Source organism: Balaenoptera physalus, assembly GCF_965194825.1.
Source record: "Balaenoptera physalus genome assembly, contig: HAP1_SCAFFOLD_789, whole genome shotgun sequence".
Lineage (NCBI taxonomy): Eukaryota > Metazoa > Chordata > Mammalia > Artiodactyla > Balaenopteridae > Balaenoptera > Balaenoptera physalus.
In genome coordinates, this window is record NW_028125988.1 from 64,907 (window position 1) to 92,225 (window position 27,319).

General features: G+C 36.2%; 1 long non-coding RNA gene and 1 pseudogene across 2 annotated transcripts in view; both read right to left on the bottom strand.

The window, feature by feature from the left end:
* Nucleotides 1-7,031, bottom strand: part of LOC309653662 — a 61,644-nt gene extending 54,613 nt beyond the window's left edge. The window contains exons 1-2 of the long non-coding RNA XR_014259350.1: nucleotides 7,017-7,031; nucleotides 6,783-6,983 (exon numbers count right to left, since the gene is read on the bottom strand). This is a non-coding gene — a long non-coding RNA (uncharacterized lncRNA). The remainder of the gene's footprint in view (nucleotides 1-6,782; nucleotides 6,984-7,016) is intronic.
* Nucleotides 7,032-21,384: 14,353 nt separating this feature from the next.
* Nucleotides 21,385-22,250, bottom strand: LOC309653663 (mitochondrial proton/calcium exchanger protein pseudogene; annotated as a pseudogene). Its single transcript has 2 exons — nucleotides 21,567-22,250; nucleotides 21,385-21,444 (listed from the first exon to the last, which is right to left on the bottom strand). The product of its transcript is annotated as a mitochondrial proton/calcium exchanger protein pseudogene (transcript).
* Nucleotides 22,251-27,319: the final 5,069 nt, after the last annotated feature.

Here is a 27,319-nt window from a genome sequence, read left to right on the forward strand (position 1 = left end):
GGGAAGGGAAGGGAAGGGAAGGGAAGGGAAGGGAGGGGAGGGAAAGGAAGGGAAGGGAAGGGAAAGGAGGGGAGGGGAGGAGAGGGGAGGTGAGGGGAGGGAAGGGAAGGGGAGGGCAGGGAAGAAATACTAAGTAACACTGAATGGAGCACTTCCTGGGTCACTGGATTTCAGAAAAAGAATCAGGAAATACACATTATATGAAAGTCATGAGCCTTAATCTTAAGTCAATCAGGGGGTATTTTTAATGGTGAAATTGTTAATTTATCAATCACAAGTGTGAAAGGCTTCTCTCTTGCAAGTTTTTCGTGCCACATGGAGTTGATAAATTTCAGTTCCAATACTGCTATATTAACATCTTTATTATGTCTCTCAATCTCTCTATGGCTTCTGTTTTTGCGTGTGTGCTTTTTATGCCAAGAAATAAAGTGACTGAAGAAAATAACCTCTAATATCCATTACAGTGTTATATTATTTAAGTGTTTATAGCTTAGAACAATAAAAACATGAAGGTCCATTTAAAGAACTGGATTATATTTTGTCTACAAACTATTAATCAGATTACAGCTAATGATGATTCCCCAGAATTAAAAGTTGTAGTGGAAGAAAACTGTGCTTACTTAATTACTTATGTCAAGGAATATCACAGAAAATATATTTGTATGTATGTTAATGAAACCTGATATATACTTTCAATTGTCTGTCAAATAAAACATTTGCAAATGGTGGGTTAAACACACTTACTGTACAAAGATAAAAACAACATGGATAATTAAGCATGTGAAATAAGATCATGTGTTTAGCTGTCTGGAAATTTTATATGAAAGGGACAAAGGAAGATTCAATTTTATATAAAAAGGGAAAACCACCTTCAATACATATTCCCAACACTAAACAGAGCTTTCCTGACAAGAGTTAAATTTATAAACACAAGAGATTAAATTATTCTTTTGTATAATGTTTTTTGAAAAATGCAGCTTGATTATTTAAAATCAATTATTCTTTGACAATGCATTTTATTTTCTAGTTCACCAAATAGAATTGCCATAATGGCATGTATTTTCCATGTACTTTCATAAAAATGTATATTTTTAAACTTTCATTTGAATCTGTTTTTCACTGGAAATATTCCTTTTACCTAGAACATGTGAATTTCAAAAAAAAAAATTTTATTTGAGGAATTTATGGATTTTTCTTAAAACAAATAACAAAAATTCAGTCATACGGGTGATTCCCATGGCTTAGGTTTACTATATTTCTCTCTTTCAGTTATTCTTTTATTTGGTGCTGAAGATAAGATCTAAGCTACTTAGAAAGCATGGCTTACTAGGTAATTTTGGCCACAAAATTTCAGATTAGTCAAGGCTTAGATCAATCACTTAAAATTTCAATGACATTAGTAGTTGCAAGCTTCAAGGATACGTACGTTCAAGAAGATATCATATTTAATAAATCACAAACTCATTGTTTCACAATCAGCTACTCTGCCATTCATGTTGGTAATGGCATCACTAAACTTCTGTAGTGACACTTCACCAAAGTTACCATTGAGGGCAATGGCCTACTGTCACATCACCTTGATGCATCTCCATCAAGGTGTTGACCTTGACAGGGTAGATCTTTATAACCACTTAGCACCACAAGCTTGCAAGCCAGTCAGTGAGATCACACATGGTAAAGCAAATGATTTATGGCAAGAATCACACACTGAAATGCCTTGCAGAAGCAGGTTAGGTAGTATAGATGAGGGAACGTGGCTGGCAATGATGTCACAAAATATCTTGCTTTAACAAATTAGTGTAAATAACATAGGAATATTCTCTATTTAGACTAAGAGATATACTCTTTCATTTTTCACTTAAAATGTATGGCTCTCTATATTTGCTCTTACTTTTGCACTTTTAACAGTGAATGACAACAGAGAAGAAATATTTATTTTTCCTCTTAATGCTACTCAACTGCAACTGTTTTACCATATGGTGAGTAATCCAACTCAGAGCTTAAGAAGTAGAACCCCTGACTCTTCTGTGAAATCTCAAGTTTTTAAAATGTTGGTAAATTATCCTATTTTTGAGAATTTGTCAATAATTTCTCTTTTCACTGCACTAATACCGTAAGCCAAACAAAATTCAACTTTGTGACCCCTAATGCAAAAACTAATTATTAAAATAAAACTATCCAAACAAAAAATAATACAATGTAGTCCCATCAATTCTACAATTTTACTAACATTTATCCCTTTGTGACAAATGTTGACAACTTTTACTGAGCCGCTAGTTCATTAATGTCAAAATTTGCAATTCTTTTGAAATTTTTAAACAGCTTCCTGGAAAAAAAATTTTCTTAAAAATTTTGGGATTTTTAAAAAATTCTTGAAGATAATTCTTTAAAGGTTTAAGTATATGAAAAATAGGGAAAGTATAATGATTATTTTCTAGTATATTTTACAAATAACTCAAAAGTAAATCTAAACTTCAAAAGGCTGACTTGAAAATACAGTGGAAAGGTTATCCCCCGACAGTGAAAGTTTTAGGTAAACTCATAATGGAGCCGAGAATAGCTCAGCAACCCCTTCAAGAACAGAGAGCTCCCAGGCCAGCAGGACTTGACATTAGCCTGATTACAACTATTAACACATCTAAAAAAAGAATGTGTTACTCAGAAGGCTCAGCCAAATACAGAAAAACAAAATAGATAGGATTGCAATATTAAATATTATATAAGCACAGGACAGCAGGTGCTTAGATGCTGATCACTGACTATATTATTAGCGATCCTAATTTTAAGACTATGACTAGCGCGAGGATAAATGCATTCGAGGACAAAATTGACGTCTTGTTATTTGATGCGCTGTGGCTGATGTCTATTTGGTGAGTTGTCATCTTACTGGGGTCTACTACTAATGCATGAGCTTCTGCAATACAAAGTTTGTTCTTTGGTTTGAGGAAGGCCCAGTGGTGCCCCTGTTCATTTACCTCCACCTGATACCCAGCAGCGATAATCTACCTATCCTCAGGCCAGGCTGAGGATCTTCCAGATTTCAGCTAAAGAACCATAGTACTGCTCTCCACGTCTCTCACCTTTGCAAACCTTCTTCTGATCAGCTTGCCTTCCAGCCCTAGACACCCACCCTCCATCTCCCCACAGGGCAGGCAGGGACAGCTGAATTCCTTTATAGTACAATTGCTGAGTGGTTGAGAAGTGCTAACTCTGTCACCCTCTGTAGCTTGAGGTTGTTAATGGAACACCCCACAAGGTTATCTTCTCCCATTATCCCAAACAGAAACTGAGACAAATGACCCTTTTCCATCTGTATTTACCTACTATTGTTTCATATTCTAACAAGACTTAATTTTCTGATCTTCCCTACATGTTCCCACCATTTTCTTCCCAAAATCCCTCAGTCTGGATGGAGTGGATGTCCCACTACTTTTAAAACATAAAATAATAAAAATACCTAAAATAATAAAAACACTATGATCTAGGCCACCATCTTTGGCTCTTGATATACAAAATGGGAGCTAAAAGTGTCTAAAATAAAATATTTCCTCTTGGAAAATCTTTGATTCTAAATACTGGCAAAAACATGAAAAGGTTTTTTTTTTTTTTCTTTTTATTCCTAGTAAAACAGTACTCATCTACTACCCTCCAATCACTAGGGAGAAGATCAGATACATAAAAGTGCAGAAGAAAACACATATTTAAAAAGTAGTATTTCCATTTTATTAATTATTTGATGCATTTTTGCTATATGCATGTTCTCTACATGTTATTTAATTTGAATTGACAAGGAATTGAATGTATAGATAACTGCCCCAATGTGAGCTACCAAGCAGCTTGAAAATTCAATTAGCAAATGTCATTTGTAAATGTTCACAGAGATCTGAACTAAAGTAGAAGAAAGCATAATAATAAACACACAGGATTAACCCGTAAGACATTTTATGAGCCTAAAATTTTCCTAGAGAAGAGCAAGCCTTCTAGTCTTCACTGTTTATTTATAATAATAAGTCCTGAATCTAGCTCTTAAGATGCTATCTTTGATGAAGCAATAGAATTATAAAATACTTTCAATATTATTCAAGAAGTACACCTAAATATTAAAACAACCTAGCATATCTTTTTTATCTTACATAATTTCCAATTAATGATAAAAGCATATGTAGACCAACATGTTAAGGACTGATTATTCAGAAGGAATTGATTTTTGTTGAGTGAAATAAATTGTCATGTGGCTTATGCTATGTTCCAGGATTGTTTTTAGCCAAGTAAACAAAAATTTGAGTCACCCTGACCTTTTGTAATAAGGGGCAAACTATGCCAGACACACAACTGCTCCATCTTTTTCCACATTCAGTTTTAATCAGAGCTCCATTTAAGTTTTTGTGTCTTGGCAATCATTGCATTGCAAGGCAAAGAAACAGCAGAAACAAATGAGATGTTGCTTTGCCCCGGCCGATTAAATCATGATTCAAGGTAACATTCAGGTGACATTGCAAATTGTCAGAACAGCAGGGAGCCATACTTCAGGAAAGAAAAAAATGTGTGAAGGATGTTTATTTCCCTATCCAATATAAGTGACAAGGTTGAAATGAGGATGGTGGTGTGTCTATAAAAATATATCACCGTTTAAGGAATCCTATTACTAGACACGGTAGAAGCTCTGTCTTAGAGAAGCCTCCATACTGTGGGTAATTATCACAATCCAGAATGCTAATTGCTTTTCGATCTGCAGGCTGTGCTTTCAATGAGTCTTGTTGAGCACTGCTGGGCTGTACCTAGTCTGCTACTTCATGAGAACAGCCCTTATCAAAGGACAGCATCATCTCTGACTATCAAATCGATAGGAAAGCATTAGCCCAGGCTTTAAAGTTTGGAAACATGTTGGTCAATAGATTTTTGCTCAAATACTGAATATTTCAGGATCATTCCTAGAAGCCATCCCATTCCCCAAGTCTATGAATAATCAGCATATGAAACACATGGGAAGGTAAGGAGCAAGGGTCAGCCAGGGTCTTCTTTCTGCTGAAAGTTAATGTAAATGCAGTTATACACCAGATGCTATTTGGAGCTTCAATGTGCAATGAGATATTTTCCCATGACACTGTGGACATTTCAGACAACTGGGCCTGGATATTAAGACAGTATGAATTTATTTACTTATGTATGTATAAATGCAAATATATATGCATTTCATCTTCACTGTGTGTGAAACTTTGTGCTTTTTACTGTGTGTGAATCTAATTTAATACAGCAATCTTACAAGTGTGTGATTCTTTCTTATTTCTAGAATAAGTAAACATATGGGAAAAATTTTTTAAAAACAAATCTTCTAAGGTTACCTACTAAGTGACAATGTCAAGGTTTAAATGCACACCTCTATGGCTTCAGAACTCATATTAAGTATGTATTTAAAAATTACTATAATATATATGTGTACATATACGTATATATATTTTATATACATATAATGACATTCAACAAATAGAGAATTATATAGAAGAGTGGTGCTTAAATTTACCAGATTCAATGTATTATTTAAAAATAGATATTTTGAGTGTTCTCTTTAACATGCCAAAATTCAATTTAGAGAGAATAATCTGACTTTACAATTTACTAATAAAAGCAATTTAATGCTGCCTTTGAAAGATAAGGAGAAATTAAAGCATGCTATATAATAATACCTATTTTTTAGAAAACTTTAGGCACAGGGAGGCATGAGCCATAATGAAGTAAACATACACCACATATAAAATGAGCGTAAGCACAACAACTTAAATGGATAACGAATTTGAGTAAAGTTGGAATAAACAAAGTACAGTCTTACCTTGAATGTTCAGGTAGTTGCATACCTAAAAAAGACTCAGTCTATATGAAAACCTCATGTTCACATGAAGATGTTGTATTTATATTTTTTAAAAAGAATCAAATTTCAAGATTAGACACTAACAGACTTTTCATCTACACAAATGCAGAGAAGAATATTTTGCTAATTGCGGTGCTCAAAATATTATCTTCTGTGCCCAACTGCTCAGTAACTACTGGCATCAAATAATTCCACCTAAAAATGCCCTTGGTAACTCCCATTCATTAGGACAAATAAACCTCTTCAACTTCCAAAACATTCTGTAAAGGGTAGTGCATTATTTTATTTACATACATACATATGTATGTATATGTGTATATTTTATATATATATGTACATACAGTTTACAATATAGACGGAGTCAATGTATTCCAATTTCTTTGTGGCAAACTTTTTGCCTAATACGTCTTAAAGAACTTCCCAATGTTGTAACACTTATAACCCAGCCTCACTAGTTTTAACACCTGGATAGTATTTTTGGGATGTATTGCCATAATTAGCCATTTTCCTATTGACACATATACTATTTCCATCTTTCTATTATTTTTTCTATTTATTTTCTGTCTTTCTAATAATTTTTCTTATTTTTTTTCTTTCTCATCTTACCCTCAGTTTAAGATTGTTTTTCCAAGTTCCTGTATCTAACTTACTTAGATTATTATCAAATTAATGTGATACCTGACTTTTTATTTTCTAAGCATTAGAATCCGTCGCCCTCGCACCGCCCAGTCGGCGCCCCGCGGTTCCCGGGGCGCAACGAGGCCAAGTCGCCGCCCGCCGCCCCCGCCAGCGCAGGCCCCCGCCAGCGCAGACCCCCGCCCTCGGGGCCTCGAGCACGCCGGGCACGCCGGAGAGCGCGGACGGCCGCGTGGGTATGGAGAGGCGGCGGCTCCGGGGAGCCGGCCGCCTGACGTACCTGCGGCGGCCTCACGCTTGGGTCCGCCCGGCCCGGGATAACGGCGCCTCCGCGGCGAACACGCCTCAGAGCTCCATGCGGGGTGTTTACTCCCAACGCTCGAGATACTGCGCGATCCGGGCGGGGAGACCAACGGCCTGGAGCGCCGGCCCCGCCGGCCGTGCGTGCCCTGCGTGCGCGCTCTGGACGCCGGTGCGTGCCCTGCGTGCGCGCTCTGGACGCCGGGGGCCCAACTTAACTCTTAATTGGCCAAGATGGGGCTCTTTTGACATTCCTAAACTGTTTTTTTTTTTTGCATACACAGCTAGGAAAAAAAAAAAGCTGGCTTGATGAAATATCTTTTCAAAATTCTGACCCTAAGGGAACAAAAGTACTCCTAGGAGAAAGCTTAAGGTTATAACTCTTATTATGTCCTTGAAACGTAAACACAGACCACATTGCCTGAGACTACATCCTTTGCTCAATCAGTAGAACCCAAAACTGAAAAAAAAAAACCCGGGGGTGGGGGGTGGGAAAGAGGCATTTTTAACCTCAAGCAAGTAAATTTAACTTATTCCAACTTTTATTTACAAACTAGTGAGTTTACATTGTAATACCTGATTCACGACTAAGTTTTAAAATGAAGCTATGAGATCTCTGATTGTGTCTGTTTACATGTCTGTGCGTACATTAGAGACATGATATATCATTACCTTCAAATGATCTTATCAAAATTAGTTTGTAAAAGAGCTCTATTTAATTGACTTAAAATAAGTGCTTAAAAATTAAGTATGTCTAAATGTAATGGAAACCAAACTGAATTTTTTAAAGGATCAAGTGATCTAAGATTATTCTTTAATGAATGAAAACAAGTTTACATTTACTGGTTTAATTAAATAGGTCTATCTTCACAGTTAACAACCTGAAGTATAGAACTTTTATTGTACCTAAGTTTACTAAACGTCAAATAAGTTCACATTATCTCTGTTACAGATTTGTCAGCAAGAAAGCCAAAATTTGGTATAATGATTTATTTGTAAATTAAGTAATATAAATGAGATAAAAGCTTTCAGATGAACTCTAAGAATAATTATGTTTTATGGTATGTCTACTTCAATTAGTTTCTCCAAATCTTTTTGATAACTTGAAATTTTAGCTTTGCTATGTTAAGTTAAATGATAGGGATTCATTGAATATCCAGATCATTTTCAAATTAGATGAAATATTGAAACATTAATTGCTAAGTAAGTCAAAGTTTACCTATTTTGTCTTATTAAAGAAAAACTAAAGATGCTTTGGTTTATTGGACACACATCTTGTACCACATTGAGGAAAGTAATTATGTTGTTAGAAAATGTATGTTTCTAGAGGTTATGGAATATACTTATAAATTTACCAATCAGGAAATGCTGGTATGACAGACAGTTCACAATTGCTTGCTTCTTGGTTTGTGCTAGAGATTGGGGTTTCAAGGGTTAAGAATTCTGACTAATGAATGTGATTGGAACTACTAAAGATAATAAGAGAAATATTTCCATGAAAGGAAAGTAGGGTGTGTGTTTTCCATAAAAGATGGTATGAGGAATGGAAATGTATTTTTGGTGAGGGAAAATAAAGTAATTTTGTCCCAAAGCTGGTTATTTCCAAATTCAAAAGAAAATAAGTGACAAACTAATGCGGATATAGAAAGTTGTAGAAGGTCTGTGGAAAAGGAACCCTGAGAAAAGAGTTCTCGGGACTGACTAATATTGGAATGGATTTAATTAAGTGAATTTTGATATTAAAAGTCAGTTGGTGCAAAATTTGAATTAGATTTTCTCTCTGTTAGGTGACAGAGTTTTCCTGAGGTATTGATCTGCTTTTGATAACAAATTGTAAAGTTTCTTTACTTTTTAAGCAGTCTGTTGTAACTTTCTGTATTTGCCCTTGAAATCATTTATTGTCACTTTGGTTGAGTGCATAAGTATTGTTTCATACTGACTTATGATCCTACTTAGCCAAATGTTTTTAAAACCTTTTGATGTCTTTGACAAACTTCCTCAAATCAAATTCTAAATGAAGTTTTTTTGACCTTTAGGTAACTTTGGGATGCTTCAGAAGGCACCTGAAGCATCTCAAAGATAGAAATTAAACTTAATTAAATCCATTCCAATATTAGTAACCAACAAGGACCTACTGTATAGCACAGGGAACTCTGCTCAATATTATGTAACAAACTAAATGGGAAGAAATTTTGAAAAAGGATAGATACATGTATATGTATAACTGAATCACTTTGCTGTACACCTGAAACTATCACAACATTGTTAATCAACTATACTCCAATATAAAATACAAAGTTAAAAAAATAAACTTAGTTAGGCTTATTTGGTATGTTAAATCACATGGGAAACATTGTCAAATGAGTGACGGTAAATCTTCTTAGGTTATATAGTATGGGTAAATGATATAAACATATGTTGTAGAGATTATATGAAATTGCTAAAATTTGGATATATTCTGGTTTAATGTTATTAGTCATAATTTTAGTTATTATTTTACAATTGTTGTATGTCACAAAAATAACCTTAACCCTGCAACTTTGCTTCCAGAACCACAAGAAGAAAATGACCACAGCTGCATTTTAGAAACAGATTATCTTCTTACTCCTAGGAATAATTTACAAGAAAATTCTATTGATAATGCTGGTCTACTTTGGTTTACAGATGGGTCCTACTTAAAAAATGACTGAGGGCATTACCAAGATGGATATGCAGAAACATCCACAATGGACATAACTGAAAGTTCTTTTTTACCAAAAAACAAAGTCAGCACAAGCAGAATTAATTGCTTTAACTTGAGCTCATCAACTCATCAATGAGCTAAAGGTCAGGTAGCAAATGTTTATGCTGACAGTCATTATGCCTTTGAAGTGGCACATGACTTTGGAATGCTATGGAAACATCAAGAGTTTATTAAAGCTTGATGCTATAATCAGGAAAGCTTATTAAAAAATATTAAAAAATGGAAAACAGGTTGCAGGACTATTAAGTGGTATACAACTACCAAAACAGTTGGCAATTATTAAAATACCAGTGCATTCCAAATCTGACAGTATGGAAGCTAAAGGAAATCAGCTTATTGATGAGGCAGCCAAACAGGCAGCTTTAAATACCCATTCTGTCTAGCCTTGAGAATGGTCAGCGCTCTCTGTTAACCCTGCCAACCCAGTGAAAGATTTCCATCTGCCGGCTCAAGAAATATGCCATTGAAGAAGAGAAATAAATAGGGCAACAATAAGGGGGAATTTTGGACCTGTCACACAAATATAATTTGGAAATAATTAAACAAACAAACTATAGTGCCTGTTGGAGCTCAAATGCCATTACCCCAGCATGTACATTCTTTAACTCATTGGACACCTGAGAAAATGGTTTTATGGGGAAAACACTATGTTTGGAAACTTTCTCCCATGATGGCTCATAAAGTATATGCTTGTTTTAGTATCTACACTAAATATAATCCCAGAAAATCACTTCATGGGTCACAAGGCCACTTTCTCTTCCTAAGGGTCCCTTCGAGGTATAGCAATTGGACTTGGTCTGAATGTCACCGTCTCAAGAATATAAATATATCTTGGTAATGATCTGTATGTTTTCACACTGAGTTGAAGCTTTTCCTTGAAGAAGAGCCATGGCTATAAGGTTACATTGCTATTTGAAAGGATAATTCTTGTTTGGGGAATTCCTTCCAAGTTACACAGTTACCAGGGAAATTATTTTACTGGACAAATAATTAAATCTATTTGTGACATATGGCCAATAATGCAGCATTTTCACTGCACTTATCACCCCCAATCTTTGGGACTGGTGGAAAGAATTAATGTCACTATCAAAACTCAATTGGCAAAACCTTCAGAAGCATTTCATCTCTCATGAGCAAAAGCTCTTCTGCTAGTGCTTCTCAAACTTAGGTCTATACACTTAGCTAAACATCAGCTGTCTCCTTTTGAAATAATAACAGGACACCCTATGTAATTAGATGAGGGAATATGTGAACCAACCTTACTCAAGGGAGATATATTACATTGTTGTCAGGGTCTTATTGAGGCACTTAAAAGAAATGCAGAGTTGGTAGCTAATTCCTTTCACAGTGAGCTCCCCAGAAACAAAGACCTTGAGGATCATGGATTACAATCTGGAGATTTTGTTAATTAGAAAACACATCAAATCAAAGACTTTTTGTAGCCATGTCAGAAAGGACCTTATTAGGTATTATTAACTACTCCATGCACTGCCAAAGTAAAAGCCATAGACTGAGGGATTCACATCCCTCATTTCAAAAAGGGTTTTTGCATTGGACTGGTCTGTAGAGAGGAATGCTGACCTCAGACTTAAATCAGTGCTCAAACAGAGGAGAAAGAACACCCACACCAGGAGGAGAAGATGACAGCAGTGGTAGACAGCTGACCCAAGAATCAGAACCAGGACTGTATGACCCATCCTACTAGTTCAAATGAACTGGTTTCTAAACATCTGTCTCACTATGAAAATTGAAAGTTTTTTTTTTTTAAATGAAAGTTATTGTTTTACTTCTAGCTATACTTTTGCCTCAATGCTCATTATGGAAAGAAAATTATCTGGTAAAGTTGTCACAAAGTATAGCTACTGGGGGCAATCTAACCGATTGGTTGGATCTCTCATCAAATTCCTCAGTCAATAAAAATACTGATATAAGCCCTTCATAATTCCTGTCACCGACTTTTCAGATGTTCCTAAAATTACCACTCAACTAGACTAACCTCTGTCTGGCCTTCAGGTTCAAATTCTTCAACATATTAATGGATCCATCCCTTGTCTGATACTATCCTCAGTTCTGAGAGACTGAGCACAGATTACCCCAAGGCTCCTTTGCCCCATCTCTTACTTGATGAACAAATGTCTTAAAGAGAAAAAACATGAGTAAGTTATGCCAGTAACTCCCATATGTTAAATACAGTACAGATGGCTTTTGGAAAGCCTGCAGGAAAAATGATTCATGGGTTAACATTGTGTTAACTAAACTTCCAGTTAATGAGACTATCAATGAGAGCACTCTGGGAGGAATCACTTGTGCTCCCCCAGGTTTTGTCTTAGTATTGGAATTGACCCACCTTCTCAAGGATGTGCACAGAAATATCTTAATAGCTGGCAAATAGAAGGTTTATGTCTATTAGGATATTATGTTATCCCATTGTCTATACATATGGAAATAGAAGAACCTTCTTTCTCTCTTTATTACAGAGGCAATAAATCCATGTTAGCAGGATATCAAGATACTTGGTAGCAAAGTCTTTTGGGAATCTTGGTTCCTAGTGCAAGAGTATATGTAAACAGAGATATGATCAGAAATCTATCAGCTACCATCAAATAGCTGAGGGCTCTATAAAAATCATTTCAGAACAGACAAAAAGTATAAGATAACAGGGTTGCCTTAGATTTTCTACTGGCTAAACAAGGAAGTATTTGTGCTACTGCTCACACGACTTGTTGCCCTTATATCAATACCTCTGCAGAAGAGATATACCTGGAAAAACATTCCCAAAAGATAAAATGGTTACAAGATGTAAGGCAAACTGACTCTAAGTGATCTGTTCAGTTGGCTCATCTCAGAAATAAGAATTTTTTTCCCACTCTGCTTTACAGATGCTTATCATTGTCATAGTAGGTATCACTATTCTTTTCCTAGTTATAAATCTACGCATGACATGTATCACTGCTTGCTTTAAATCTACTGCTAAAAGTACAAATACAATGTTTGTTCAACAGTTTGACATCACTGATAATATGTGTAGCCTATAAAATGTTTCCCTGTCAGCATATACCTCTGTGCTTGTTCACTACATCTGATTAGTTTTCCCCCCAAAATGGATAACTAGGAAAAAATACATATATATATATGTATGAAAAAGCCTGTCACTGAGGGACACGATGCACCCACTGCAGGCAGGTAGTACCACCCTGGCATCGAGGAACAAATATTTTGATCATCAAAGCTTTATATCAAAAGATTTGCAATCAAAACATGGAAATAATGAAAGAAAATTTCACCTATTAAGGTACAGGGAAGTCATTTTGGCTTTAACCATTAAAGGGTGCATTGTCCAGAAGTAAAGAACGTCTATTTTGAAGATAGAGATGAATGCCTCCATTCCTGGGATGCAATTGCCATTATTCCTTCAATGGTAAGACTCCCTTCCCAGGTGTCAAGGCCACACTGATCCACTGTGTACATACTATTCTGTCTTTTTTTTCCCCCTTAAACCTGGAAGGAATGTACCTTCCTTGCTTTTTTTGTTCTGACAAGATATAAAACTATACTGAAAACCATGCTTCTATAGAGAAGTTCCTCACAGCTATCTGAGAGGCTGTCTTCCAGGCTGTAGTCCTCATTTTGGCTGGAATAAAACATTTCTCTATTATTATTATAGATGTTTTATTATTTCTGTCAACAGTGGGAAGGCTGAGAATACAATGTTACAGATGTCAACAGGGTTCAAATGCCAAATGTTAAGTAGCTTTCCCTTCCCTAAGGGAAATGGGAAACTATTAAGAGTTTTCACTGAACAGGTAATAAAGTATGGTTTATATTTTTAAGATTTATATTTAAAAATAAATTTTAAATTTTGACTGCAGTATAGATTGGAAGTAGACAGGCAAACAGATTAAGATGTCATTGCAATCATTCAGGTTAAGAGGACTAACTGACCTGGAATTGTGACAATTTGGGTAGAATGTAAATATAGAATCCAAAATTTTCTAGGAGGTGGAGTTGACTGGAATTGGTAAGTGAATGGATGTTGGAAGAGATGAAGATGCTTAGGATAGCTGTTGGTGCCATTTAATGAAGTAAAAACCACCATAAAATAAGTTGATTTAATGAAGAAATTTGATGAATTTTATTTTGGACTGTTGAGTTTGACTTGCTTTCATGATAACCATTGGGAGGCGGCCCTAGTAAAAGAAAGATAAAGGAAGGAAAGAGAGAAGGAAGGAAGGCAAGCCAAATTCAGGTGAATATAGTTTATGACCAGTGATCAGTAAGAGATCAAGAGGTGAGATATTATGACTGGATGAATTAGAGCACTACAACAGAAAATATGGTTTAAAAATTGGGATTTAATTATTTATCATTTCAAATTCATCAATCTTGTGGATTGACAAAGGCAACCTTACCAGGATTATAAAAGAGGGTAGCATAAGTGGAGGAGAGAAGTAAGGTTTTTCTTGTAAGCCTAGGTAGGCTAGATTGTAAGTGGTGATATAGAAATTTAAGTAAATAAGAGAATTCCTCTTCAAGCCATGATAAAATAACAAAGAATAGACTTAACTTTTGACTTCAAACAACAGGAGAACTGGGCAAAATCAAACTATTGACTCCAAAACGTTGGGAACGTGATGTGATACTCCTTGGCAGAAAGGAAATAAACATTATTAGCTCTACAATCACCTAAACTTTCTGGCTGGAACAATTTTCAGAAGCAGAAGAATGTGAGCAGACCCCACTCACTTTACTGAGTTAAGGAGGAAGAGATTACAGCTCCAGAGGCTGAGACAGTAGGAAATTATGGGGCAGAATTTGAATAAATGCTAGAGCTTGCTCTGAATCCAGTCTGTCTGGTTCCAGGCAGAGCCTGTGCTCTAGTTACTCTGCTCTGCTCTCTTTCTCTAGGTTACACAATATAGACCAATCTGTCATTTGTCAGTTATTTCACCACAGAAGGCCATACTTACTGCTTTCTGGTCTATTGCTCACCTCCCAAATCCAGCCGCTCATTACATCCAAATGTTTACAATTATGCACATCTTAAGCCCATTTTGGGTCAAGAGGTCTAATTTCTTATTAGGTCCACACTTCAATGATATCAAAGATTAACATCTCCAGAAGCATCCAGCTGTACCCTGCCATTAATTTACTAAAAAAGTGCATGCAAGAGAAAGGAAATTTAAGGAAACGAATATATATGATAGACCCCACAGTTCCTGAGCTCTCCTACTGGAGAGTTATTTGTGTACATCTTGGAAATGCTGCCAATAATAAGCAATTTTAGAAGGTAAGGAAGAATATGGAAACTTAGTAGTTATTGAGGAAGGGTTAAAATCAATTTAGAATTTTAATTCCATGAGTTTCATTATATATTTTATAAACTTAGGGTGTGAGATGTGGAGGAAAAACATATATTCAATGGTGTAAAGAGAAAACAATGCATTAATACAGGAACTGTGAATAACTTATTTCTAATATTTTTTATTAAAGTAGACAGGACAGAGAATTTTTATTTCATAGATAATTTCCTCGTATTTTAGAGAACTTAAAATTGAATTAGAACGGTTGACACTGCGCGAGACTCATCTTGAAGACTATTCAAAGCTTCACTTGTTACGTAATGAAAGGACAACTTCATATGATTTGAGCAGAGCTAGTCATTTAAATCCTTCCCTACTGTTCAACTTGGCTAGTCTCCATTGATATTAACCATTGACATTAATGTGTGATGGACAAAACTGAACCACAGACAGAACTAAAGACTGAGCCTGTCAAAGGATGCTCCTGAAAACTGGACATTTATGTCAGAAATGTGCTGAGAATTTTGTTCAATTGTACCACAAATGTTACTTTTACCTTATAAGGGGAGTAAAGCACAAAGTCAGAGTCTCCAGAAAAGTGAGGCAGAGCTGGGTAAGGATAGAAAACTCTCACAATCCAGGGAAGGGAGCTTTTCCTCTCCAGTGAAATCCTTACTCAGGCTGGATGAAGTCACGCACAGGTGACAGTTCCAATAAGGAGCTATGGGAATCTGAGGAGTATATGCCTTGCCATGTCCTTATTTATGTAATGTTCTCAGTAAACTTACTTATCATTTTGTACAGAAGAAAATGTGCTTGTTATCTTTTGGGTACCACTTCCTTGCCTCATTTTGAAAAATACTAATTGTTTCAGTAAGGCAGGCAGCATATGCATTTATGTTCTGCTATCAAAAATTGAATTTAATATTTGTTTAATTCATTTTTATGTCTTAAATGCACATGTTCATGTTTTCTACATGTGAATATTGTGTGGCAGAAAAAGATCTGCAAACTGAATGGCTCTGGGAGATTATGAAATTTTAATGCTCTAAAATTAAGATTGGGTACATTTAGTTAAGATTGGGTGCATTTAGTTAAGTACTTTCATGAAATTACTTTTTAAAAATTAAGGTAAGTTAGATTGTTATTAACATATAAAAATAACAGAGGGGTCATAATTTTAACAAATGCTCTGTTAACTTGTGAAAACTATGCTATTATATCAGTCAACATAGCTAGTTAAATAACATGAAATATACTACATCACTAAAATTTTTTTAAACTGTTTTAAGAATGATAGAATGACTTTGTACATTTTAAATAGGAAATACAGGTGTATTTAAACGCTTATTTAATAGCCTTTTGGTAAATTTAAAAAGCCTGTCATATGAAAAGAGTATCACATAAAAACTAAAAGCATATAAATTGTAATTGGACTCATTTCTGTGAATACTAGTGACAAAATCAAGCAGCTTTGTTAATTTTAGCAAACGACTTTAGTCAATAAAATGGCAATAATATTAACATATATTCAGAACATTGTCATAAAGAGAAAATAAATCAATACAAGTAAGATGTTTAACATGGAGACTAAAATAATAACATAGTTATTAAGACTAGTAAAACTACAACTAAAAACTAATTATACAACTACCATAATTATTAGTATCATTTTTATAAAAATCGCTAACATGTTTGTAGTTTACTGTATGCCAGTCATTGTTTTTGTGGTTTTCATATATTAATTCATTTTGTTACTATTACCTTTACTTTTCTTATCATAATATTCTGAAATTTATGGTATATTAGCAGTTTTGAAAGTTACCATAAATACAAGAAGGAAATTCTTAAAATCCCAGAGAAATAGCAGAGTCAGTAAATAATTTTCCTAATTTTGTGAAAATAAAATTTACAAAACTATGTTAAACTCTATCCTATTTTTAAAGATAATGCATCATATCATTCTAAAAATAAGTTAATCTAAATAACATTCATATTTTAGTCTATTAAATTCATTTTCCCAGTTATCTTAAGTTTTACAACACTTTAAAAAATAAAATTTTATGAAAGATGCTGAATGTTTAGTCTCCAAAGCTATAAAATTTAGCTTCACTACCAACTTATGTGACATGTGCCATTTAGTCTTTTATTTTTATACATATTATATTTCCCCAGATGTTTTGCAATTTGCCTCTTTTCTTGAAATCAACATCATGTTTTTCTATAATACACATGTTTATTATCATTTTAGAAAACTTGAAATAAAGTCATAATACTGAACATTAAAATTACCCAATATATCAATCCACAACCCAGGGTTAACACTGTCAGTGTGGTAGCATTATTCCTTCCAATCTTTTTTCTATGCATCTTTACCTATATTTATATTTTTTTATGTATTATATTTGCTCTACATTACATTAATAGGACTTTTTCACGTAGAATATTTGCTACAGATAAATTAAGAAATCCTATCCATATTTCCCAGATATCAATATAGTATGGCAGAAAAAAACCCTACAAACTGAATGACAATGGAAAAAAAGATATAGCTTGTCTATCTTTACTTTTAAATCATACTACTAATAAAATTAAGTTGATAATATCTACCATGTAAAGGTGAAGGGCTCAGTTTCTGAAGGCACACTGCCTGGGTTTGAATCCTGGGTCTCCCATTTACCAATGTGTGACTTTGGACGAGTTACTCATAAGCCTCATTTCAAATGGGTAGAAGCATTTCAAAAACTTGTCAGATTGATGCGACAGTAAGTGAAATGATGTACGTGAAAATGGTTGGCATATTTCCTGGCATAGAGTTAAGTGTTCCATAAATGTTTTCTACTATTTTTATTACTATCATTTACAATCTAAACAGAATCAGGCTTTTTTTTTTTTTTTTCTTTCTCTTTACATCACACAGAGGCAGGCAGACTTCATGTAACACTGACACTTGGTCTAATTTACATTAACCAACTCATGCAATTCCTTACTGACCAGACCAAGGGAGTGCCTTACCTACTGTACTATGCAGACTTCTATTGGGAAGCTTTACAATGCCTGCTGCTCTACTGGGAAGCTTTACAATGCCTGCTGCCCTGCTGCACCCCTCTTTTTAGAACTCTACAGAATAGCTCCAGATGGTCCCTGTATATTTTCGACAACCTTGGTCAACGTTACAGGTTTGGGAGCCTCCTTGCCTGTTTTAGATCAACGTTCAATCCATTCTGAGCCTCTATTAGTAGGCCTGTCTTCCTCCTTTCCTAGTAGATCTTCAGACTCAATGATGTTTCAAGTAACCCAGCTTAGTTCTCCTCCCTGCACCTGAAAGAGGCTAAAATGTACTCCAAACATGGATATACAAAATGCCTTTCATCTATTCACCACTGTCAGTGTATTAGTGAAAGTCCAATTTTTCATTAATATAATAAATCTGACATAAACACGGTCAATAAAAGTCTATTTCAAAACAGATTCCTTGAAGTGAAATAAATGTAAACCTCTTGCTATATACGGTAAAATTGAGTTAAAAAAAAATCTGTTGTGATACTGTATATCCACACATCAGCAGCACATGATAAAATCTCAGTGTTCTCTCAAAGACAAGGAAAGAACTGCTTTTTTTTCATATGTCATTATGATGGGAAACATCACATCTCATTGTGTCTCACTTTAGCTTATTTTTTCTCTTCACAGAAGTAAAAATACATACACTTATATTTAAAATAATGATGAGAAAAATAATCACATATTTATTAGTCTTACTATTAAGAATTAATATCAGCATTTGGGTGTATAACTTTCTGGAATTATTTGCACATATAGTTTTTGTTTGTTTTCCTTGTTCATAATATTGCTATGGTATTACAAACATTATTAAATGACATGAATTTTATTTCTATTAACAATTTGATTCTTTTTCCATGTCAATGTTCTTTAACTGGATTAAAGGTAACAAAAATATAGCATTTCATGCATTTCATTCATTTTTTTTTTTTTTTTCACCTTCATTTTTCTATTTATTATCAAAATGGACTCAAGGAATCCCATGTTTTTCATTTGTTTATAATTCATTATCATTTATATTTTTATGCTCAAATGATCCCGGATATGACCCTTCAAGTTGGTGCCTATGTTTTTTGACATTCCTCCATTAAATTATCTTTAGCAGTTCTATCGAGGTTTAATTTACGTACCATAACATTCACTCATTGTGAGTATGTAATTCAATAAATTTTGGTAAATTTATAGACTGAAACCATCTCTAAAATCCAGTTTTAGAACATTTTCATCGTGACAAAAAGTCCCACTGTGTCCATCTGCAGTTCACCTCCATTTCCACTCCGGGGTCTAGGCAAACAGGGATTTGATTTGTTTCTACAAATTTGCTTTTTCTGTACATTTTCCACGCACGGAGTCAGCGTCCAGCTCCTGTTACGAGCGTATAAGCGTCTGGGAGCATCATGTCCTCTTGGCAACCTGACCCTCTCGTCACCATGAGTGACCTCTTCTGCCCTGGTAATCCTGGCTCTAACATCGACTTTGTCTGATATTAACGTTGGCTTTCCTGGACTAGTGTTAGCACCACTTACCTTTCTCCATTCTTTTACTTTTAACCTATTTGTGTCTTTACATTTAGATGTGTTCCTTGTAGAGTACACAGAGTTCAGTCTTGCTTTTTTATTTAATCTGACAATATCAACCATTTAGTTAATAAAACTAGAAAAAGAAAAAACCATACGACCATCTAAATAGACACAGAAAAGATAAACAACAAGAATTTACTTTATAGCACAGGAAACTATACTCAGTATCCTACAACAACCTGTATCATGAAAAATAACCTGAAAAAAATATATATAATTGAATCACTTTGCTGTACACCCAAAACCAACACAACACTGCAAATCAACTATACGTCAAAAAAATTAAAAATAAATAGTAAAAAAAATAGATGCAGAAAAAGCATCTGACAAAATCCAAAATCTGTTCCTAATAAAAAGTCTGATGGAATTTACAAAAAAGATACTAGAACTAAAAACTGAGTTTGGTAAGTCTGCAAGATACAAGATCAATATATAAAAATCAACTGTATTTCTATATACGAGCAATAAACAAATGGAAAGTGAAATTTTTAAAATTCTATTTACCTACAACAGACAGAATGTGGAAGCAACCCAAGTGTCCACGGATGGATGATGGATAAACAAACTGTGGTCCATACACACAACGGAATATCATTCAGCCTTAAAACAGGAAGGAGATTCTGACACCTGCTACGGCGAAGGTGAACCTTGAGGGCATTCTGCTCAGTGACACCAGCCAGTCACAAAGGACAGATCCTGTGTGATTCCACTGATATGAGGGCCCTGAAGGGTTCAGATTAAGAGAGACAGAGAGTAGATGATGGATGCTGGGGGCTGGGGGCAAGGGGTGGGGAGCTGTTATTTAACAGGTGCAGCTTCAGCTTAGGAAGATGACAAGAGATGAAAAGAGTTCTGGAGACAGATGGTGGTACCGACTTTACCACAGTGTGAATGTACTTAATGCCACAGCCTGTATACTTAGAATGCTTAAAAAGGGTAAATTTTAGGTTGTGTATTTTACCACAATGAAAAAATTCCATTCACAATACCATAAAAAATATGAAGCCACACACTATTGCTGAGGGAAATGGAAAAAGTCCCGTTTTATTCCTCACTGGCCGTCCCCAGAAGTGCCCCCATTGTTTATTTTCCAGTCTTTTCTTATTTTCTGACACACGTTATCCTAGCACCACTGCTGTCCCAGCCCTTGACCAGTTATGCTTCCAAACAGCCCCGGTTCCTCTTCATGGGGGTGGTTAGACGCCAAGGGCTGGGAGTCAGGGGTGCTCATTGCTACTGGGGTGTCACTGCTGCTAGGCCCGGTCCCCAGACTGAAAGGGAGCAGGAGGTTTGACAGCATGAAGGACCAAGGATCTGATGAGAGCAATTTAACAAAGGCAGAAACTAAGTCACGAAACAACAGCTTCATCTGTGACAACTCAAAGAAACTTTCAACAATGCACTTGGCATAAAAGGATGGATTAGCAGTTCAATCATTCTAAAAGAATCACTCATATGGTGAGGGTGTCAATCCTTCAACATGCTACACCTTAAGCAAGCAATTAAAACTCCAAAGGAGGACTTCCCTGGTGGCGCAGTGGTTAAGAATCCACCTGCCAATGCAGGGGACGCGAGCCCGAGCCCCGGTCCGGGACGATTCCACATGCCGCGGAGCAACTAAGCCCGTGCACCACAACCGCTGAGCCTGCGCTCTAGAGTCTGCGAGCCACCGCAATGAGAAGCCCGCGCACCGCAACGAAGAGTAGCCCGCTCGCCACAACCAGAGAAAGCCACTCGCAGCAACGGAGACCCAACGCAGCCAAAAATAAACAAGTTTTTTTAAAAAAACAAACAAACAAAATAACCCCCACAAACTCCAAAGGCGGAGCCGTGAGCACACTTCAGGCAGAGAACAGAGCCCCGCGGAGCCCACCCACGCGGTTACGGCTGCACCTTCTCTACAGAGCTGCGTCAGCCACACACTGTCCCAGCGGAAAATCGGGGACCCTGAGGCGTCTGAAAGAAACATTCAGCTAACTCAGGCGAGAACTAAAGCTACTGCGGGACAATCTCTTGCTGTGACTTTAGACACTTAAAGCAACTGACAGGTGAGCCCAGCAGGGGCCCACGCCCATTACCTGCCTGCGCTCTCGGCGGGTCAGGCTGTGGCCGTGCAGGATGCGCCAGAGCATGCGCGCGGCGATCTTGGTGTCGATCCAGAGCAGGCGGAAGCCGTGGTAGTAGTGCTTCAGCTCATCCAGGACCCGCTGGCCCAGGGACTTTCTCCCGGCCGCCTCTGCGGGGGGGCTGTACACGGGGCCGCCTTCTTCCAGCTTCTTGTTCTTGTCTTTTAGGGACCGCAGGGACTTCTCCACCACGGAGTCATCGCCCAGCGGGGGCGACGAGCGCCAGCAGCGCACAGGAAGGAACCTCGGCGCTGCGACCACCACGCACGTGTGCCGGGGCCTCAGAGCCCAGCGGCCGAGGGGATCACCTCGCGAGGAAAGGCACACGGGGTGGACGGGACTGCAGCCGCCAAACGGAAGTTTCACGTAGCTCGTCAGCCCCGCGGTGCTGGCACAACTGAGGCAGGCACAGTCCCCCGCACGACCCCTCGGAGCGGCGGCGCGGGGCGGCGGGAGGCGGGCGGGGCCCCGGCCGCGGCAACTCCTCAGTAAAATGGACGCCATGTGCCCTGCGCGGCGGCCGCCGGCCTTCTGATGCTGCTGCTCCTCCCCCGCGGCGGCCGTGGCGCCTCCGCCCGCCCGCGGAAGGTTGAGAACGGCGGTTGGCTGCAGGCGGCTGGCGCTCAGCTCCTTCATTCATTTTTATAATAAATTTGTATTGTCCTTGTTAAGCATTTAGGGGGTTTTCAACTTACTGTTTAGACGTCACCATGATGGTCATTCTTAAAGCAATTTTGTTTATGCTCCAATGTACCCTAAGAAAAAAATTTTAAATACAATTGAAAAATTTAATAGACATTCATATTTATAAGGAAATACAAATTGCTCTCAGAAAAAAAAAATAATTGCACCAATTTAACCTCCCAACACAATCTGAGCATTCAATTTTCATGTCTACTACAACAGCAGCATAATGACTCATTTTTATAGGTTCTAGTTTTGGGTTAAATTAAGTGCTTTATGCTGGTTGGGTATTTTTCCATTTAATTAGTGGGGTAGAACTTTACAAAAATTTAATAACAATCTAATCTCTTCAGTTTATTCTCTGTTGCTACAATTTGTTGGCTGTTGTTCTTCTACTTTCGTTCATTCCACCCTCTGTTGGGATAACAGACTTTTAATTGATTTGCTTACATTCTTTAGATATTAAAAACATTAATCTGGACTTCCCTGGTGGCACAGTGGTTAAGAATCCGCCTGCCAATGCAGGCGACAAGGGTTCGAGCCCTGGTCCGGGAAGATTCCCCATGCCATGGAGCAAATAAGCCCGTGCACCACAACTACTGAGCCTGTGCTCTAAAGCCCACGAGCCACAACTAACGAGCCCACGTGCCACAACTACTGAAGCTTCGCAGGCCTAGAGCCTGTGCTCCGCAAAAAGAGAAGCCACCGTGATGAGAAGCCCACGCACCACAACGAAGAGTAGCCCCCACTCGCCACAACTAGACAAAGCCCGGGCACAGCAACAAAGACCTAATGCAGCCAAAAATAAATTTTTAAAAAATTAATCTTTCTTCTATTACTTTGTTACATATATTCACAACTTATAATTTTCTATGTAATTGTTTTTGTAATTGACACATACTTTTAAAAAACTGAGGTAGCCAAATCTAGTTTTAAATATGTATATGCATGGATGGATAAAAATATATAATTATATATTTACATATATGCATATACACACATAATTATATGTAATTTATAAAGATATATATTTAATTATATGTACGTTTGAATTATTTTATGTAGCAGGTTCATAAATATTCAACTGCCAGTTAAATATTTGCTCTATATTTTTCTATTAAAATGTTATTGAATTGATCAAGGTTGACATCACTAGTGAAAATCATGTTGATACCATTCATTCCCAAAATATTTCGATAAGAAGGACGCTTGACTGCTACGGTATTCTTCATAAAAGACCATAAACTCAGTGTAACCATGAGGAAAGATCAGAAACACTCAGATTAAGAGATATTCTACAAAATACCTGAGCAGTGCTCTTTAAACCTGTCGAAACCATGAAAAACAAGGGAAGACTGTCACAGATCATAGGAGACCAAGGAGACAAGATGACTGAATAAAATGTGGTGCCCTGAGTAGACTCCTGGGAAGAAAAATGTTAGTGGAAAAACTGCAGAAATTCAAATATCATCTGTAGTTTACTTAAGAACACTGTACCAATGTTAATTTCTTATTTTTGAAAAATTTACCATGGTTGTATAACATTAAGAAAATTGAGTGAAGTGTGTATGGAAACTTTCTGCATTATCTCTGCATGTTTTCTGTAAATCTAAAATTATTCCAAAGTATATTTATTTATAAATTATGATTATGTATCTATACAATGATACACCTCAAATTTACTTTGTTTTATTTTAATGTAAGAGTAATGCATGGTTTTTTCCTAAATGGTTAATATTCTCAATGGCAAATATATTTCTATTGGCTTCTTAAAGATTTTATATACATTTTTATATTATTATTAATTTCAGCAAGCCTTTTTATTTGTCAAGTTATATCTGCCTATTTTCTATTTATGATTCCCCTCTCTTAGCTAATAGATTTCACACCACATTTTATCTGAGTATTTTCTTACTTGTTTTTATCTCCGATCAGAAGTATTTTTAGAAATATGATCATGTATACATTGAGCTTTTTTCTTGTCCTTAAGCTGCCATACTTTCTTCATTCAACTTTGTTTGGTTTTGTGTTTGTTATTTATTCATCTTTGTGTTGTAAGTATAAATTCAAGGCTCAAGTTGCAATCTTCCTCTCCTGTATCATATGTGAGGACAGGGAAATACATATTTTTCCTAGGTGAATTCTGAGGTCCTAATATTCAACTTTGCATAGCAGTGGTCTGCTTTTCTGAACTTGAACCCTCTTTTCTCACTAGACGTTTCCTGACTAATACATTTAATTGCACATCTGTGCTGTATCCTTGATCATGTTGAACTTCTCCTTGTCCTAGAACTAATCCTGTGTTATTTCTTGTGCATACGGAGACAGGTTAATTTCCATACTAAATTAAATATAGTGAGAAAGTCTCCTGTCAAAGGAATTATGAATTCCAAGTTATAGTCTGATTTAAAAAGAGATTAGTTTATGGGTGAGGCACATAAGTATTGAGCTTTAGGTGATTCAAAGAAATTTCCTCTCAAATTGATGGATATTTTTTCTGTTTTCTAGTGAATCCAACAAATAGGTCTAGAATTTAGGGATAAAGAATGCATGTGAATCAAAATCTTCTTTAGCTTTTGGAAAATATATTTGTTTAGGTGCCACTGAAGTTGCTTTAGTGTAGGGTATGCAATGGAAAAAATGTAGTCCAGGAACGTACTTAAAATCTTTCTCACTGATATTGGTTATATCAAATCTCTTCCTCTTTGCAATAACCAATTTCTAGATCTTGGCATAGTGTTTTCTCTCCTCTATAACTCAAAAGACATAGTCACATTCTACCTTTTTGTTGTATCTTCATAAGCAATTAAAGCAGATTTTTCAGGCACTGTAGTTGGTTGTTCAAACTCATCAAATTATATTTTGTATCAACAGAATTTGTTTCCATTAAATCTTTGCTCTTTTTATCAGATGACATTAGCTACATTATACAGTAAGTCCCCTACATACAAACGTGTTCCATTCCAAGAGCATGTTTGTAAGTCCAACTTGTTTGTAAGTCCAACAAATTTAGTCTAGGTATCCAACTAACACAATCGGCTATCTAGTACTGTACTGTAATAGGTTTATAATACTTTTCACACAAATAATATATAAAAAACAAACACAGTAAAGAAAACATTTTTAATCTTACAGTACTGTACCTTGAAAAGTACAGTAGCACAGTACAACAGCTGGCATACAGGGGCTGGCATCGAGTGAACAGGCAAGAAGAGTTACTGATTGGAGGAGGGAGAAGAGGTGGGAGATGGTAGAGCTGAATGATCATCAGGAAGAGGAGACGGAGGGCAAGCTGCAATTTCACTCACGCCTGACATTGATGGCACAGGTTCTGGTTCCCTGCTGGATTCAATTCTATTTACTCTTTTGAAAAAATGATCCAGTGATGTCTGGGTAGTAGCTCTTTTTTTCTCATCATAGATAATACGGTAGCCCTAGAATGTATTCTGTACAGCTGCTGCAACCTTCGTGTACTATTATATGTTCAGGTTCTGTGTTTCAAAAACTAACAATGCCTCCTCAAATAAAGAAAATCCCCTTGCCATTTCCTGTGTCATGAATCTCTCTGGTCCTTCAGTTATTTCTTCTTTCTCTTGTCTCTCTTCAGCCTTTCTCTGGGCCTCCAATTCCTGGCGCTTCTTATCAGTACCAGCTACATTACTGCTGCTTTTACGCTTGCTTCCAGATATCCTGGGCTTGAAATAAAGATAGTGTACTACTGTACTCTATACAGTACTGTAAAGTACACAAAAGCACAACCACTTGTAAAGGGTGCATGCACGTAACGATGTACGCCAGACACGTGAACTAGTTTACGCGACTGGACATGCAAATGCACATTCGCATCTATGAAAGTTTGCAACTTGACAGTTCATATGTAGGGGACTTACTGTATTCATAATGGAAGAAAAATATTTATACAATATCATTTTAAACAAATCAAATGGAATTGACATGCAAATAAACTTTATTCAGCAAAATCAGCTAGCAAATAAATAAAGTATGGCTATGACTTCTTCCTGACAACTTCAGAGAAACTGCACTATCCTAAATTTACAAAGGTGCTTTATTTTACTTAATTTTCCTTTCTATATTATGTCAGCATTTGACAAGTAATTTAAAGAATATAAAGAGTTTGTTGCCAACGATAGCTGGCTTTTAAGGGTAATTAGGAAAAAAAAATCCTTTACTTTAATAATAAAGTACCTTGCTATAATACGGAAACAACCTGTTCTATAACCTATGATAATTTGATTAGTGAAAATTGTACATAATTTGGAGAAGTAAATGAGCTGTAAAGGGTAGAAGTAAAACTACAAGCCACTTCCCAATTAAAATGTACACATGCATAAGAATCTGTGTTTGTTTTAAAAATAGTTAACTGTTATAATTTGTTTCCATCTAGGATATTTGTTCTATATTTCTCCAACATTCACGATAGATAGTTTCTTAAAAACTTTGAGATTATTGTTGATTTTCTCCTTAGCAAGCACACATAAACACAACTAAAATTACATGAAATATGTCCTACAGTATCATATTGGAGATAAATTAAAATTAGAAATAGCTGAGTTACAATCTTCTAATTCAGGCCAAGTCCACAGAACTTGACAGTTTCAGGTTAATGATTGCTAGAAAAATACTCCTGCTAGATAACACAGAATAAGTTTTACATTAATTCTTGCCTGGCCAGCTCTGCACCTTGTTACTTAATTCTTGAATGTTCCATCTCCTCAGCAGCAAAAACACTCCGGAATCCAGGCTTGAGTTAATTTTTATTTTTTCAGTTACTTTTGAATCAGTATCACAAGTCATCAGTACAAATTGCTACCCTACAATACTACTAAGATTTGCCTTGTTTGCTTCTCCTTTTTATTTTTCATTTTTAGAAGTTAAAGTGAACCAAATATCCAACCTTAATTTAAACTGAGAACAAAGGAAAAAATAAACTAGTTCACAATTGATTCTAAATGTCAGAAGATTTACACTGGATTTTGGGAATGCTACATGATGTTTTGTAA